Source organism: Syngnathus typhle, linkage group LG8 (assembly GCF_033458585.1).
Source record: "Syngnathus typhle isolate RoL2023-S1 ecotype Sweden linkage group LG8, RoL_Styp_1.0, whole genome shotgun sequence".
Taxonomy (NCBI): domain Eukaryota; kingdom Metazoa; phylum Chordata; class Actinopteri; order Syngnathiformes; family Syngnathidae; genus Syngnathus; species Syngnathus typhle.
The window spans coordinates 13,148,958-13,163,865 of NC_083745.1; the positions used below are offsets into that span (position 1 = coordinate 13,148,958).

The 14,908-nt window shown below is 39.7% G+C and overlaps 1 long non-coding RNA gene and 1 pseudogene across 1 annotated transcript; one reads left to right on the plus strand and one right to left on the minus strand.

Annotated features, from left to right (window-relative positions):
• Positions 1–5,641: 5,641 nt before the first annotated feature.
• LOC133158751 (uncharacterized) lies at positions 5,642–10,137 on the minus strand. Its single transcript, XR_009715283.1, has 3 exons — positions 10,069–10,137; positions 6,345–6,614; positions 5,642–6,015 (listed from the first exon to the last, which is right to left on the minus strand). It is a non-coding gene; the product is annotated as an uncharacterized LOC133158751 (long non-coding RNA).
• A 765-nt stretch (positions 10,138–10,902) lies between these two features.
• Positions 10,903–12,565, plus strand: LOC133158423 (DNA (cytosine-5)-methyltransferase 3B-like; annotated as a pseudogene).
• The last annotated feature ends 2,343 nt before the right edge of the window (positions 12,566–14,908 follow it).

Consider the following 14,908-nt stretch of genomic DNA (forward strand, 5'->3'; position numbering starts at 1 on the left):
GGTGTGTTATTGTCAAATATTGTTTGTTTTTTAATCTCCATCGCGGACCGGACGTCATACGGAGGCCGCCATTACAGATGCGCAGAACGGTTGCGCAAGACACGTCAGCTATATAAAGAGCGAGAGTTCAGTTCTCCACCTATTAGTTTCAATTCACAGTTTAATTAGCAGTTTCAATCAGCAAATAACAAAATGCGTATTACAGGTAATATTTTATTTCACAACACTTTGCCTTGTTCCTTTCGTCTCTGCTGTTCATTTCAAACACGCTCCATACGACCGCAATGCTCTTGTATCAGACGCTCGCTCGATCACCTGCTAGTTTGCCGTCTGTCACAATGTACCCTACACAAATCCGAAACATTTGTTGCGGCTCCGAGTCACGACGAGGGGCAAGTTTTGGTTTCCAAGGGTGTTTTTATTCCTCTTCAACGTCTCTCCCATACAGAGCCGCCTCTTTCCCGTGTGCGCACGGAGCGCGGTGGTGCGTTTAGGGGCAGTCGGAGAAATCAACGCCAACAAAAAAAATGACATCTAGCCTAGTTAAGACCATACCAAAGACTATAAAAATGGGACCCATTGCCTCCCTGCGTGTGTGACGATCTTTGGGACTTAAAAAAAAAAAAAAATTAAAAAAAATTGAAAATAATTCATAAAAATTGGGTGCGTATTATACATGGGTACAAGCTTTTTTCCAGCATCAGCATGCCATTTTTAGGGTGCGTACTATACATGGGGGCGCACTATACACGGAAAAAAACGGTAAGTGATACTGTGGAGACAGGGAAAATGACGACGGTCACACACCTGCGTGAAGCTGGCCCCCCACCCCACGCAAAATTTAAGGAAAATAGTCTGTTTCGTTTGTGCTTGGTTTGTGCCGTAAAATTTTTCGTTTGTGCAATAACGGATTTCTAGTTATAAATGATTATTTTATAGGTCATCCAGAGTTCACCCTGCCCCCCCATCTGCTCCGAATGAACCCAAAATGGTACCGTTCGTTTGTGCTTCCTTTGTGCTGGTTTGTGCTGCAAAATCCTCGTTTGTGCTGCTACGGTTTCGTAGATATTATACATTTAATTTAATTTATAGCGATGACGTCACACCATTTAACTCCATATAGTACCGATTGTTTGTGCTGCAAAAATATTAGTTTGCGCTCAGTGAATCATTCAATTTGTCATTTATTTATTATTGATTTATTTTCTAGAGACGTCAAAGCCTTGCTCCATCAATCGTTAATTAACCATGTTTGTGCCATTGTAATTTTTCATTATTAAAATCATGCATCTTCTTTAACTCCATGTCATGTATTTTATTCTAACAATTTTTCACTTGACATCATGATAACTCCTCAATTCTTACACATGTATTATCCAACTAATTACCATGCAAAGTGACCCCTGCAGTAGTGATGTGCATTCCAGTTCTTTTAGGTGAACTGAATCTTTAGAATCAGTTCAGTCAAAAGATTTGGGGTTTTTTATCCAGTGGAAACAACCCATACACGTCAAACAATACAACTACCCCCCCCGCCCCCAAAAGAAAATATGTATATATAATAATAATTGCCTCGGGATAATTAACACATTTCTTTCTATAATACAACACTTACACACTGATCCGTTGGCAACAGTCTCTCACCCGGTCGTGAACGGGAAGTTGCGTCACTGACTCGTAAAGTCCCTCCTCCATCTAATGCTCGCTGGCGCTGCTGATGGTCGTTCGTGAAGAGTCACGAGTGCGGACAGCATTGCCTCTATGCCATTGCAAAGCGACACACTTTTTGCCGACATTGATGTTTTAATTTTGTATTTGTTAGATTGTAGTTGATGGTGTTATTATACCAAAGACGTTTGTGTTTGAATAAAAGGTTTGAAAAAAACCTTATGCCGACATTTGTTAATTTTGGGGACACCAACTCATATAACGTAACCCACATACATAGTCATATAAAGCAGTTAACCAAATGTCTGATTTTTATGTTTTGATTGGCGAATATAAAAACAAGGAATAAAACATCAGACAAGTTATAACATAAATGTTCATTAAAATAATAATAATAATTGTTCTGCCTTCAGAATTGTTTTCATGATGTAAGAAATGTTTTCTATGTAAAGAAGCATACACAATGGTTATTTGTCGTTCGGAAGCAAACCGGAAATGTATTTTGAAATGCACCAGAAGCTGCACATGTTTTTGTTGAAGCGACTTGACAACTGATGAGTTGAGAGACGTTAGCGTTACTTACGTCATCTAAGCGAATCTTTCTCCTCTCCTTATGCTCACGGAATCAACCGCTGTAAATTGTTTTATTGGATAACTTTATTATTGTTTATAAAATAAGAAGAATATTCATAGAAGAAGTTAAGTGTGTTTGTCAGTTTCACACGTGTTTAACACTGAATAGAAATAAAGGGAGCAAGACGCACTGAATCCTGGCTCAAGTGTTCTATACATGAGTTTGGCTGGCTGATGAACTGTGACAACGTACACAAAGTACTTAACGCACAGGGAGATCAGTATAATAATAATAAAAGTACATCTCAAACAAGCAATCTAATGTGAAACTGCAGTCGATATATTGAATAACAACATTTAGGCATAGTATATATGCATACACGTTTAAAACCTACGATAAGTAAATTGTAAATCTACATTCTGGCTGACATAGTTCACGCCAGGAGACGCAACATATTCACTGACTGATCCGTTGATGCACAGGAAGGCAGTTCACTCATTGACTCGTTCGCAAATGGGAAAGCCAGGATTTGTTCCCTCACTGATCCGTTCTCGCGGTGAACTGGAAATGCGAATCACTCTGTGAGTGATTCACTCAGTCAGTGATTCAGTGCACTCACTGAATTCGTTCACTCAGTTCCGTTCGTTGGTGAACGGGAAATGCAATTCGCGACTCGTTCGTGAAGGGGAAGTTAGGTCATTTTCTTCTTCGTTTTGTTTTACGGCGAGGTGGCACCAGCTTCAATGCGCATTACCGACACCAACTGATTGAAGTTCTATGGCGGCTGTGGCGAAACGTTCACTCACTTGCCAACATTACTCTGCAGGCCGGTAAGACATATCGCAACCGGGTGGCGAAAAACAAAGACGTGCAACTTTTTCAAGCGACAAACTATCTCCGAAGATTTAATAACAGTGAGTCACAGAAAGCGTATTCTTCTGTGAAGTGACCATCGACAAATGTAAGTAAAATGTGTAAAAAAAAAAAAAAAAAAAAAGAGTTCATACAATATAGAATTAAAAACACCCCAGGTAGTCTGAATAGCTAGTTAGCGAACATTGTCTTATTAGACGTGTGTAATTTGCACACACCGAGAAAACTAAATTTCTATAGAAAGCATGCTTGATACATTTTGATGTGAAAATATTTTTCCCATTGCATCATTTTTCCGTCCATGCATAGCAATTATAATGAACACGCATGTGTAATTTTAATTATTCAAGCAATGAATCCTGATTATATTTATTTGCCCTTCAATTAGATGCCCAAACAACCAGCAGTAGACAATGATTTAATTGTTGCAGTTCTCTGCTCATCGAAAGAGGCCATACTTGAAAATGGTAACATAGCCACTCCAAGTGCTACTGTGTGGACAGATCTGAGTGACCAGTTGGAAAAGAAGATGTCTGCAAAAGCTCTCTGTACACCTTTGTAAAAACAGACACAATACCTGGTCAGCTCTGGGATTCAGTCTTGATGAAACTGATCCTGAAACGAGCAGTGAAGCAAGCTCGGAATCAAGCGCTGAACGGTCATTTCAGCTTCATATTCCTTTTGACAAGTGGATGGAATTTATTCCGGAAAAGGCTGAATACAAAGATAAGAACTGTCGAACCCAAAAAAGAGAATATACTGTAATTTTCGGACTATAAGTCGCATTTTTTTTCATAGTTTGGGTGGGGGGGTTGACTTATAATAAGGAGCGACTTGTGTTTTTTTTTCAAAAAATTTTCACCCCAAAAAAAAGTGGAACCGTGATGTAGCAAGGGATTACTGTAATTTGAATTTCAAGTTACGCCAGCAGCGCGACGCGGCGTGGCGCGGCGGTTGTTTACATAAAGGACAAAGATTGATCACGGGATGACGAAGGGCCCCACGTACTACCGGCATCATTAGCGGATTTGTTTCTAAGTGACACGGCGGACTAAGAGTTTGAAGAATTTAAGGATTTGGAGTCACACAGAAGGTTTGAAAAAATATTATGGCTTTTACCCACGCCCGGTCCTACTCTACGGAGCTCTCTTTGACCTCCGTGGATTGAAGTCTGGGGCCGGCGCTCGGCCGGGTGGCTGTCCAGGGACAGTGGATGGGCCTCTGTCATGGCTTTTATGCACGCCCGGTCCTATTCTATGGATCTCTCTTCCACCTCCGTGGCTGGAAGTCCACGCCGCCACACGCCTGGAAGTTTGGTTTGTTAAATAAAGAGCTGTTTACCAAACCCGCGTCTTTCCTTGTACTTTGTTAAGGCTACAATATAGTTATATACTAGATCTCTGGAAGAACGACGAGGCTGACGTCAGGGCTCACGCGCGGCGTTGTTGACAAAAGACGAGGAATTTGATCGATGGATTTAATGATTTAGAGTGCACAGATGGTTTGATAATATTATTGCTTATATAATAGTTATTTGATTTCTAATTTATATATCGTTATATGGGCCTGTGGAATATTTTGAAGTGCACGCTCCGTCAGCGGCGCGCACCCATTGTTGACAAAGGATGATCGATGGATTTAATGAATTGGAGTGACACAGATGGTTTTATAAACGTGTTATTTATGTAATAGTTTTTTTTTTTAAATAACTCAATGTTACGTCAGGGCCGTTCTCAGCTCTTCGTTTGTGTTTATATCACGTTAGCATACCTATCGTTTAGCCTGTTGTTGCTCGTTCATGACTGTTCTTGGTGTTGTATTTTGTCGAATAAATTGCCCCCCGAAATGCGATTTATACTCCGGAGCGACTTATGTATGGGGTTTTATTTCACTTTTTTGGGCATTTTATGGCTGATGCGACTTGTACTCCGGAGCGACTTATAGTCCGAAAATTACGGTACAATTTTGAAGCCTGGCACCTGGACCCACATCATAAATGAACAAATCTGGAAAAACTCAAAATTCCTTGCACATTTGTTTTTAAAAGAGCCAAGGTCCATCCATTGGCCTCAAATAATTATATCAAAATCAGAGGATACTGCAAGGAGAGCCAGAAATTAACAGCCCAATAATATTGAACTGTTTCATTAAGAACAGTGATGACTCCCTAGACACTGGTAGTTCAAAGCGGTTTCTATCTGGACAGTTGCGTGTGCAGGTAGCCAAGGAACTTTGTGAGGGCAGGATGGAACCACATGTATGCCGAGCATCACAGGCAAATAAACTGATGAACTTCGGAGACTCCGAGCCAAGCCACCTGCCAAATTTGGCCACTCTGCGCAAGGCAAAGCAAGAGAAAAATGATTAGGCATTAGGTGACAAAAAATTTTCTCATTGCAGATGTTGAAATACAGTGCACCTCACAATGACAGCATCAAAGACATTGGACTTGACCGTTTTTTTCTGTCACTATTGGAGTCAAACACAAATGGATGTGTACAAGAGCTTAAAGAAATCTCACCCAATATTGATGCAACTGGCTCAATAGTTAAAAAACTGATGAGACCGAATGGCATGTCTGGCCATATCTTCCTGTATCAGGGTGTTATGACAGGGCATACCAGCTCCAGTATCCCAGTCGTGCAGAGGCTGTCAGAGAAGCATGATGTTAATGCTATCACACAGTGGCTGAAAGAATGGACCCATGCAGGTGCATCTGTTCCCAAAGAAGCAGTGAGTGACTTTTCTCTGGCGATTCTTGGAGCTCTAGTCAAAGCTTTTACCCCTCATCCTGATCTGAAGAGCTTTAATATTTCACGTGGGAATCAACCTGCACATCTACCCCCATGTTTTGTCAGGGTAGATGTCGCACACTGTATTAAGATGATCTGCCGATGGTACTGCCTGAAAGACAAAATACCTTGTGTTAAGGATTTCTTTGTCAGGTCAATAGCACAGCTTCTTAAGTCACAATGTTTGCAACATGCAAAAGAACTTCTTCGTGCTTCCACCATTGTGGCACTGAGTGAGACAGAGGGTAATGTCAATTCTGGAGCCCCTATCCCATCAGAAAAGTGCAAGTAATACTTGAGAGCGCAAATCGCAGAGGAATTTGTCCCCATTTCAGATGAGGAAGTTGAGGGACAAGAACCAGGTGATGCATTAAATCAGCACATCCAGACTAATGTCCGACAGTGGGTGACAGAAATAGGTGAGGAGAGCAGGTCACTTGCCATGGCTGATGGGGATCGAGACAACATCCACTTCCTCCCTGAGATTATTCCCCACATAACAAGACTTGTAAGTTACTTGGCACCCTGGACAGCAATAATGGTCCCTCTCTTCAAAAGCACCAGCATCACTACAAGTTCCGCAGCTGTTGAAGCAGAGTTCAAAAACATAAAAAAAAGGCCTTTTCAAGTTTAAAGCCTACCCATTCGTGTGGACCGGTTTGTTGCTCGTCATCTTTCCTTCATTGAGGGAAACATGCGGATTTGCTCTGCAAAACAAAAAAGTGAAAAGGATGTGTGTGTGATGCCACGACTGTCAAAGAGCCTGACAATGTCTGCAGTACTTGTCAAACTGAAGTAGTAAACAAAAGGGAAAAAAAATCTCATCCTGGAGCGGAGCCAGATGCATTTACTGACAGCGCAGTTGAAAACTGGAGAGGTTTAACGGTCCCACCGAAAAAAAGAAAGATAACTTCCTATCTCTCTCCTTGTCCTGAATGGCTGCATATTGATACACAAGTGGGCTGGGAAAAAGTCAAGGTGCCATTGTTGAAAAACGGGAACCATCAACAGCCTGTTAAACTTTGCACATCAAAAGTGTCTGTGCTCAATACTTGTGCATTTGATTCTGTCTTTCAATGTTAATGCTGTTCTTTCTGTGAAGGTTTTTCACTTGAAAAGACTGTTCTGAACTATGAACGTGGGAACCAATTCCTCCACCTGGTGAAAACCAACACCACACAGGGTGTGAACCCACAGGTATACTCACAGAGGGCGGAACTGCTGGGGGAAATATTAAAACCTGTCCTCCTGACCTCTGGTGCTCTCCAGTGTTTATTTGATAAAACAATGCTCCTCACAGTACTGCAGTTTAAGCCAACAAGTAACAAGGCAAGTTTAGTTTAGTTTATTGTTTAGCACATATTATTATAGCAATAACAGTGCAAGGAGGGAGACGAAGCCTAGGGCTTGTAAAGAGCTCCACTCCGGTACAAACAAAGTGCAAAAACAAACAAAGCAAACAAAGTGCTGTGTCGTCAAATGTCATTCAAGTGTTTAAAAAAAATACATATATACATATATATATATATATATATATATAAAAAAGGTAATTTGATGTCACATTATGTATCAGAGAGAAAGAAGGAAGGATAATGCATCTTTTGAAGGAACTTATGACTTTCAGCCTGTCAGTGAGGAAGTCAGATAAGACTAACTTGGACCAAAACGCTGTTGGAAGAAACACTGAACAATGGGATTGCTCATTATATATATATATATATATATATATATATATATATATATATATATATATATATATATATATATATATATATATATATATATATATATATATATATATATATATATATATATATAGATATATATAGATATATATAGATATATATAGATATATATATATATCTATATATATATAGATATATAGATATATCTATATATATATATATATATATATATAGATATATATATATATCTATATATATATATATATATATATATATAGATATATAGATATATATATATATATATATAGAGAGAGAGAGATATATACACACACACACATATACATATATATGTATATACATACATACACATATACACACACACATACACCTACATTCATATATACACACACACACACCTACATACATATATATACACACACACACACCTACATATACATGCATACACATACACAAGTAACCAAACAAAAGCATAACAAGCTATATATTAATTCGTCATATTTATACATGCATACATACTACGAATGTGTATGCATATATACATAAACAAATACACTATACAAAATGAGAAACATAGTAGTATAGTACATATAGTAGTACATAATAGTCACATAGCGATGTTGAAACAATCAAAGAGACACCAGGTAGGAGTAGCTTAGAGGGGACAGAAGAAACTGCAAGCAGAAAATAACAAAAACAAGGAAGAATCAGAGTATAAATTGTGGTTTAAGTTAATGTTCTTAGTATGAATCAGCTTAGTGCGGTGGAGTAATTATGGAACTGGTAGGATCATGAGTAGAGAAGGTGGTATTTCAGCTGCTTTCTAAAAGCAGCCTGTGAAGATATGGATCGGATGTGGATTGGTAGCTCATTCCAGAGTGAGGGCCCTCTAAAGGAGATATTATATTGATGGCGTGATGTTCGACAGGAAGGTGGGTGGAGATTGTCCCTCTGTCTTGTTGGATAAGAATGAAGATCAGATACAAATGTGAAGAAATTATAAAAGGTGGCTGGAAGACAGTGTTTCCTATATATATATATTTATGGATGAGTAGACAGGTTTGAAGAATGTTTACTTTATCAATTGGCAATAGTGAATAATTTTTAAACAGCGGTGCCGTTGGTTCATACCTATTCGAGAAAGAGATCATTCTTAGGAACTTCTTTTGTATGATGAGTAGTTTGTTGAGGTATGTTGGATATGTGGCTGCCCAGACTGTGTTGCAGTAATTGAGAAAAGGAAACAGGAAGCTATAATACAGAGTGAGATGAGCAGAAGGATGGACCAAGGGAGAAACTTTTCGTAAAATACCTAGCATTTTCATAGATCTTTTGAAAACCAAATCAATGTGTTCAGACCAGTTAAATTGTTTGTCTACTATAACTCCTAAGAATTTGGTGCTAGCAACTTGATGGATTTCGTTATTGTTTATGTAAATTTTGGTCTGTTCTTTGGGGTAAGATTTATTTATATTGCAGAAGATCATGAAGTTACATTTTTTTATATTGAGTGACAACTTATTTATTTTGATCCATTTTGTAACAGCGTGCAATTCAGTATTTACACTTGCAATGAGGAAATTAAAATCATCGTGGGTGGCAATAAGATTAGTATCGTACGCAAATAACAAAGGGAGAAAATTTGAACAAGACATGGAGAAATCATTTATGTACACCAAAAATAATAGAGGACCCAATATTGAGCCCTGCGGGACCCCAGATAGTTTTTTCGATCTGTTCGAAGAACAACCATTTATATATACATATTGTTCTCTGTTAGCGAGATAGTTTGTGAACCATTTCAGGGCAGAATTGTTCACTCCATATCTCTCTAGCTTAGCGATAAGGATCTTATGGTCGACGGTATCAAATGCTTTACTTAAATCTAGGAAGACACCAAGAGCGAAATTCTTATTGTCAAGAGCTGTTGAGATATGGTTGACAAGCTGAAGCAGTGCATGCTCAGTAGAGAATTTTTTGCGGAAACCATATTGATGTTTATAGAGAATATTGTTTGTTTTTAGGTGCTTTGCCAATCTTGAATAAACAATTTTTTCTAGAATCATGGAAAAGCATGGAAGAATGGATATAGGTCGATAATTACCATATTCATTTGTCTCACCAGCTTTAAAAATAGGAATGACTTTCGCAATTTTTAGTTCTTGGGGTACAATGCCAAACTTTAATGATAAGGAGAAAATGTGTGTCAGTGGAATTTTTATTGGATGAATGATTTTCTTAATAAGTATGCTTCTGATCTCGTCTTGGCCAGGGGCCGTGTTTTTCAAGCTCATGACGATGCTGTAAACTTCCTCAACACTAGGGGGGTCAAGAATAGAGAGTGAAGGAAACTGCCCTGTAATTAGGCAACAGGGGCTTGTATCAGAGGTTGAGAAGCTAGATGCCAAAGTAGCGCCAACATTTCACTTGTTTGTGCAAACATTGCTGTCCTGCAGACCTGTAGCATGGCTTCTCTTCAGACTGCTGCTGAAGAGGGACTCAGCCTTCCTGACTCTCTCTGACCTGATTATTGTTGCCAGTGATGACAATGTGATGAAGAATGTAAAAGAAATGCTCACAGCTAGATTCAAAATGAAAGACTTGGGTAAACTGAACAACTTTCTGGGTATTGATTTTCATCAAACTGATCACTGTATAACAATGTCACAGAAAAGATATGTTGACAAAATACTTGACAGATTTGATATGCAAGATTGTAAACCATGAGCAACACCATGTGAACCTAAGCTTAACTATTCTGAAAACACAGGAACCCTGAGTGATCTGAAGAAAAATAGAGGCTGTTGGCAGCTTAATCTATTTATCAACATGTACCAGACCAGATCTAAGCTTTGTCGTGAGCAAACCTTCCTAATACCTTTCCAAACCAACTATAGAACAATGGGCTACAATAAAACATGTACTGAGGGCAAAAAGGAAAAGATGTTGTGTTACAAAAAGAGTGATGGTGAACCACTTGGGTTGGAAGCATTCAGTAATGCAAACTGGGCTGTACATGATACTGACAGACAGAGTACGTCAGGTTATTGTGTTAGCTTGAGCCAATTTGGTCCCTTAATTTCATGGAAAACCAAAAGACAAGCAACAGTAGCTCTTTCAACGTGTGAAGCTGAATACATGGCCTTGGCTTCAACTGTACAAGAATGTCTGTATTTAGTACAACTGTTAGATGGTGTTGATGGGTATCATTACAAGCAGCCAAAGGTTTATGAAGAGAATCAAGGAGCCATAGCCTTAGCTAAAAATGCTGTACAAAGACAACAATGTAAACATGTTGACAAAGTACCACCTTGTAAGATCAACTGTTAACGATGGCAAAGTAATGCTGGACTACTGTCCAACAGAATATATGGTGGTTGATCTCATGATAAAACCTCCAACAAAGTCTAAGTTAATGAATCTTGTGGCATTTATGTTTGGAGAGTACAAATTTGTTTATGGAATGTGTTTCTATCATATGATGAATTTGGTGGTATTTACATGTTTATGAAATGTGTATGCATTACCTTGAGAAAAATCATTGCATTTCTAGTTTGCATGTATTTACCAATATACTAAGAGCAAGTGGGGGTGTTAGTAGTATATGTGCTCTGTATATTGAGAGTTTTATTTTGAAGGATGCTACACAGGAAGTACTGCTTTTACTATTTCTGTTTGACAAATGTTCTTAATAAAATCCAGGTGTTACCAATGTGTTAATTGGGCACTGGCAAACCAAAGTGAGTCGTCGTTTACTCTGTCTCCACAGTACGACTCATTTTATTTAAATAACTCTGCTAACACGGACTACCAGCCGCCTGTGAAAAGGAAACATGCTTTTAAGAGTCGAGCAAGCTCCTGCAACTACACTTACACAAAAGACACTTTAATTGAAAGGCTTCGAGACAAAGGCACAAAAATCGAAGATTGTTGTTTGGCCTGATGTGGTTGGTTGTTGCAGCACCCATTCTTTGAAGGTGGTCATTGTTTCAAATGCAAGAAAGACTTCACAGAAACACTGCATCGCTACAATGAAGATGGCTACCAGTCGTATTGCACCGTGTGCTGTGGCGGGTCAGAGGTCATGTTTCTGCAAGGAGTGCGTGGAGATCCTAGTGGGAGAGGTAACCTTTTGTGAGCGCAAAGATATTGATCCGTGGAGCTGCTACATTTGCCAGCCAACACAGTGCGAGGCAAAGCTCAAATTCAGGCCAGACTGGAGCGTCAAGGTCCAAGACTTTGCCAACAACAGCGCCATGGAGTTTGAGCTTCATACGGATTACCCGGCCATCGCTGCAGATAGACACAAGCCCTTGAAGGTTCTGTCGCTCTGTGACGGTATTGCAACAGGATACCTGGGGCTCAAGGACCTTGGCATCAAGGTGGAACGCTACATTGCGTCAGAGATTTGTGAGCGGAAAGAATTGTTTGATGGCACCGGAAGGCTCTTCCTTGAATTCTACCACATTTTGACGCTGCTGAAGTCGGAGGGTGACGACCAGCCTTTCTTCTGGCTATTTGAAAATGTGGTGTTCATGTCGAGCAAAGACCATACGGACATCTGCAGATTCCTGAAGTGCAATCCTGTTTGTGACTATCAGCCCCGCACATCGAGCTCGCTACTTCTGGGGAAACCTTCCAGGCAAGAATAGGTCGGTGGGCGCATCCTTGGATCAAAAAGTGAATCTTCAGGATTGTTTGGAAGTTGGCCGTGTGGCAAAGCTGGACAAGGTGCGAACCATCATAACAAAGACAAACTCCATGATTCAAGGGAAATTGAGACTTCCGGTCATCATGAGCGGTAACTGTGGTGTAGTGAAATGGAGCAGATTTTTGGCTTCCCCAAACATTACACGGATGTGAACAATAAGGGCCACTTGCAGCGCCAGAGGGTCCTGGGGCATTCCTGGAGCATCGCCGTCATTCGCCACCTGATAGCGCCACTCAAGGAGTAATTCGAACGTGAATCACACCAGCCAAGTCCGTAAGGCCACAGATGCATGAATACCGTTTCTGGACTAAAGACCGCAGCCGAATAAAAGCCACGCCAGATAAAATTAGGTGAAAGTATGGTTTTGTTTATATATTAGCAGCACGTGACAATAAGCTCAAGGTGTTTTAATGTTTAATTTCCATATATATGCACAAATCATACAAAATCATTAAGGTCATGAAAAATTCCTTGGTAAGCTGCACTGGACTAGAAAATGCAGGGTTCAAAGCTTGTGCAAAAAGTAGCGGCTTATAGTACAGAAAATACAGTACTTCCATGCACGAGCGCGAGAGCTCTTTGCGGAAAACCAAATGCTTACCACTGTATGTTGGTGTCCTCCCACAGTTCAACAATGGGTTTTTATCTTTCAATAATTGGCTGGTCCAGTGAGCCTGCCCCTTGCAACCGTACAAAAGAAAAAAGATAAATGGATGTACAAGCCGGATACGGTTGAAGTTGAAAAATTGTGCAAAATGTAAATAAAATAAAAATACAATGATTCGAAAATCATTTTCAACCTATATTCAGTTGGATATACTACAAAGACAACATATTTAATCCTCAAACTCAAACTTTATTTCATTTTTCAAATAATTAACTTAGAATTTCATGGCTGCAACACATGCAGTAGAAGTTGGGAAAAGGCATGTTTACCACTTCGTTATACCACCTTTCCTTTTAATAACACTCAAACGTTTTGGAAGCGAGGAGACTAATTATTTTAGCTTCTCATGTGGAACTATTTCCCATTCTTGCTTGATGAACCGCTTCAGTTGTTCAACAGTCTGGGGTCTTCCCTGTCGTATCTTACGCTTCATAATGCGCCACACATTTTCAATGGGAGACAGGTCTGGACTGCAAGCGGGCCAGGGGAGAACCTGGACTCTTTTACTTCGAAGCCACGCTGTTGTAACACGTGCAGATTGCGGCTTGGCATTATCTTTCTGAAATAAGCAGCGGCATCCATGAAGAAAGATGTCGCTTGGACGGCAGCATATGTTGCTCCAAAATCTGTATGTACTTTTCAGCATTTATGTTGCCTTCACAGAAATGTAAGTCACCTATGCCATGGGAACTAATGCACCCCCACACCATCACAGATGTTGGCTTTTGAACTTTGCGTTGATAACAGTCCGGATGGTCCGCGTCCTCTTTGGTCCAGAGCACACAACGTCCAGTGTTTCCAAAAACAATTTGAAAAGTGGACTCAGACCACAAAACACTTTTTCATTGTTCATCAGTCCATTTTAGATGAGCTCGGGCCCAGAGAACCCGGTGGCCTTTCTGGATGTTGTTCATAACCGCCTTTTGCTTTCCATGGTAGAGTTTTAACCCGCACTTACTGATGTAGAGATGACTGCATTTATTAACAGTGGTTTTCTTAAGTTTTCCTGAGCTTATTTGGTGATATCTTTTACGCACTCATGTCGGTTTTTAAGGCAGTGCCGTCTGAAGGATCGAAGGGCACGGTCATTCAGTCTTGGTTTCCGGCCGTGGCGCCTATGTGCATTTCAAATCATTGTATTTTCGTTTTATTTACATTTGACACAATTTCTCAACTTCAACCGAATCCGGTTTGTACAAACGAGGAGCTGAGAACGGGCCTGATGTAACATTAACAGGTATTCAAATAACTATAACATAAATACTACGTTTATCAAACCATCTGTGTCACTCCAAATCATTGAATCCGTCGATCAAATTCGTCGTCCTTTATGTAAAGTACGCTGCGTGTGCGGCGTGCCGCTGACATTGGACTCGGCGTCAGCTGCAGTTCAAATTATTCCACAGGCCCATACACCAATATATAAACTATATATCAAATAACAATAATATATTTCACAAAACAAGAACTCATCCTATGTAATTTAACATAAGTCGCTCCTGAGTATAAGACTGGACACAGAAAGCTTTTTTAAAGTTTTAATACCGTACCTTAACATTTCTTTCCAAACACTGCCTGTGACGCGGCAGTAATACCGCAGCAACACAGCACTAATATAGTTTGATTAAATAAATAAAAAAATATGTTTATGTGTATTGAATCAGTAAAACATTTGATGTCTTGACGGTTTATTGTGGTGTCGGAAAAAAGTGAATTGACTTTGTTTCCTACTTTTGGATTTTATACACATTGCTGTGATTGTTTACGGCAATGGGTCCCATTTTATTCGTGTTTGGTATGACCTGGCTGGGTTTTGATCTCACAACTTTCCAGTTTCAGGGTGGACACTACCACTAGGCCACTGAGCTGGAGCTTTTGTGTTGTTTTTAGTTCATATAAACCTTTAGCTTTTTTTTTTTT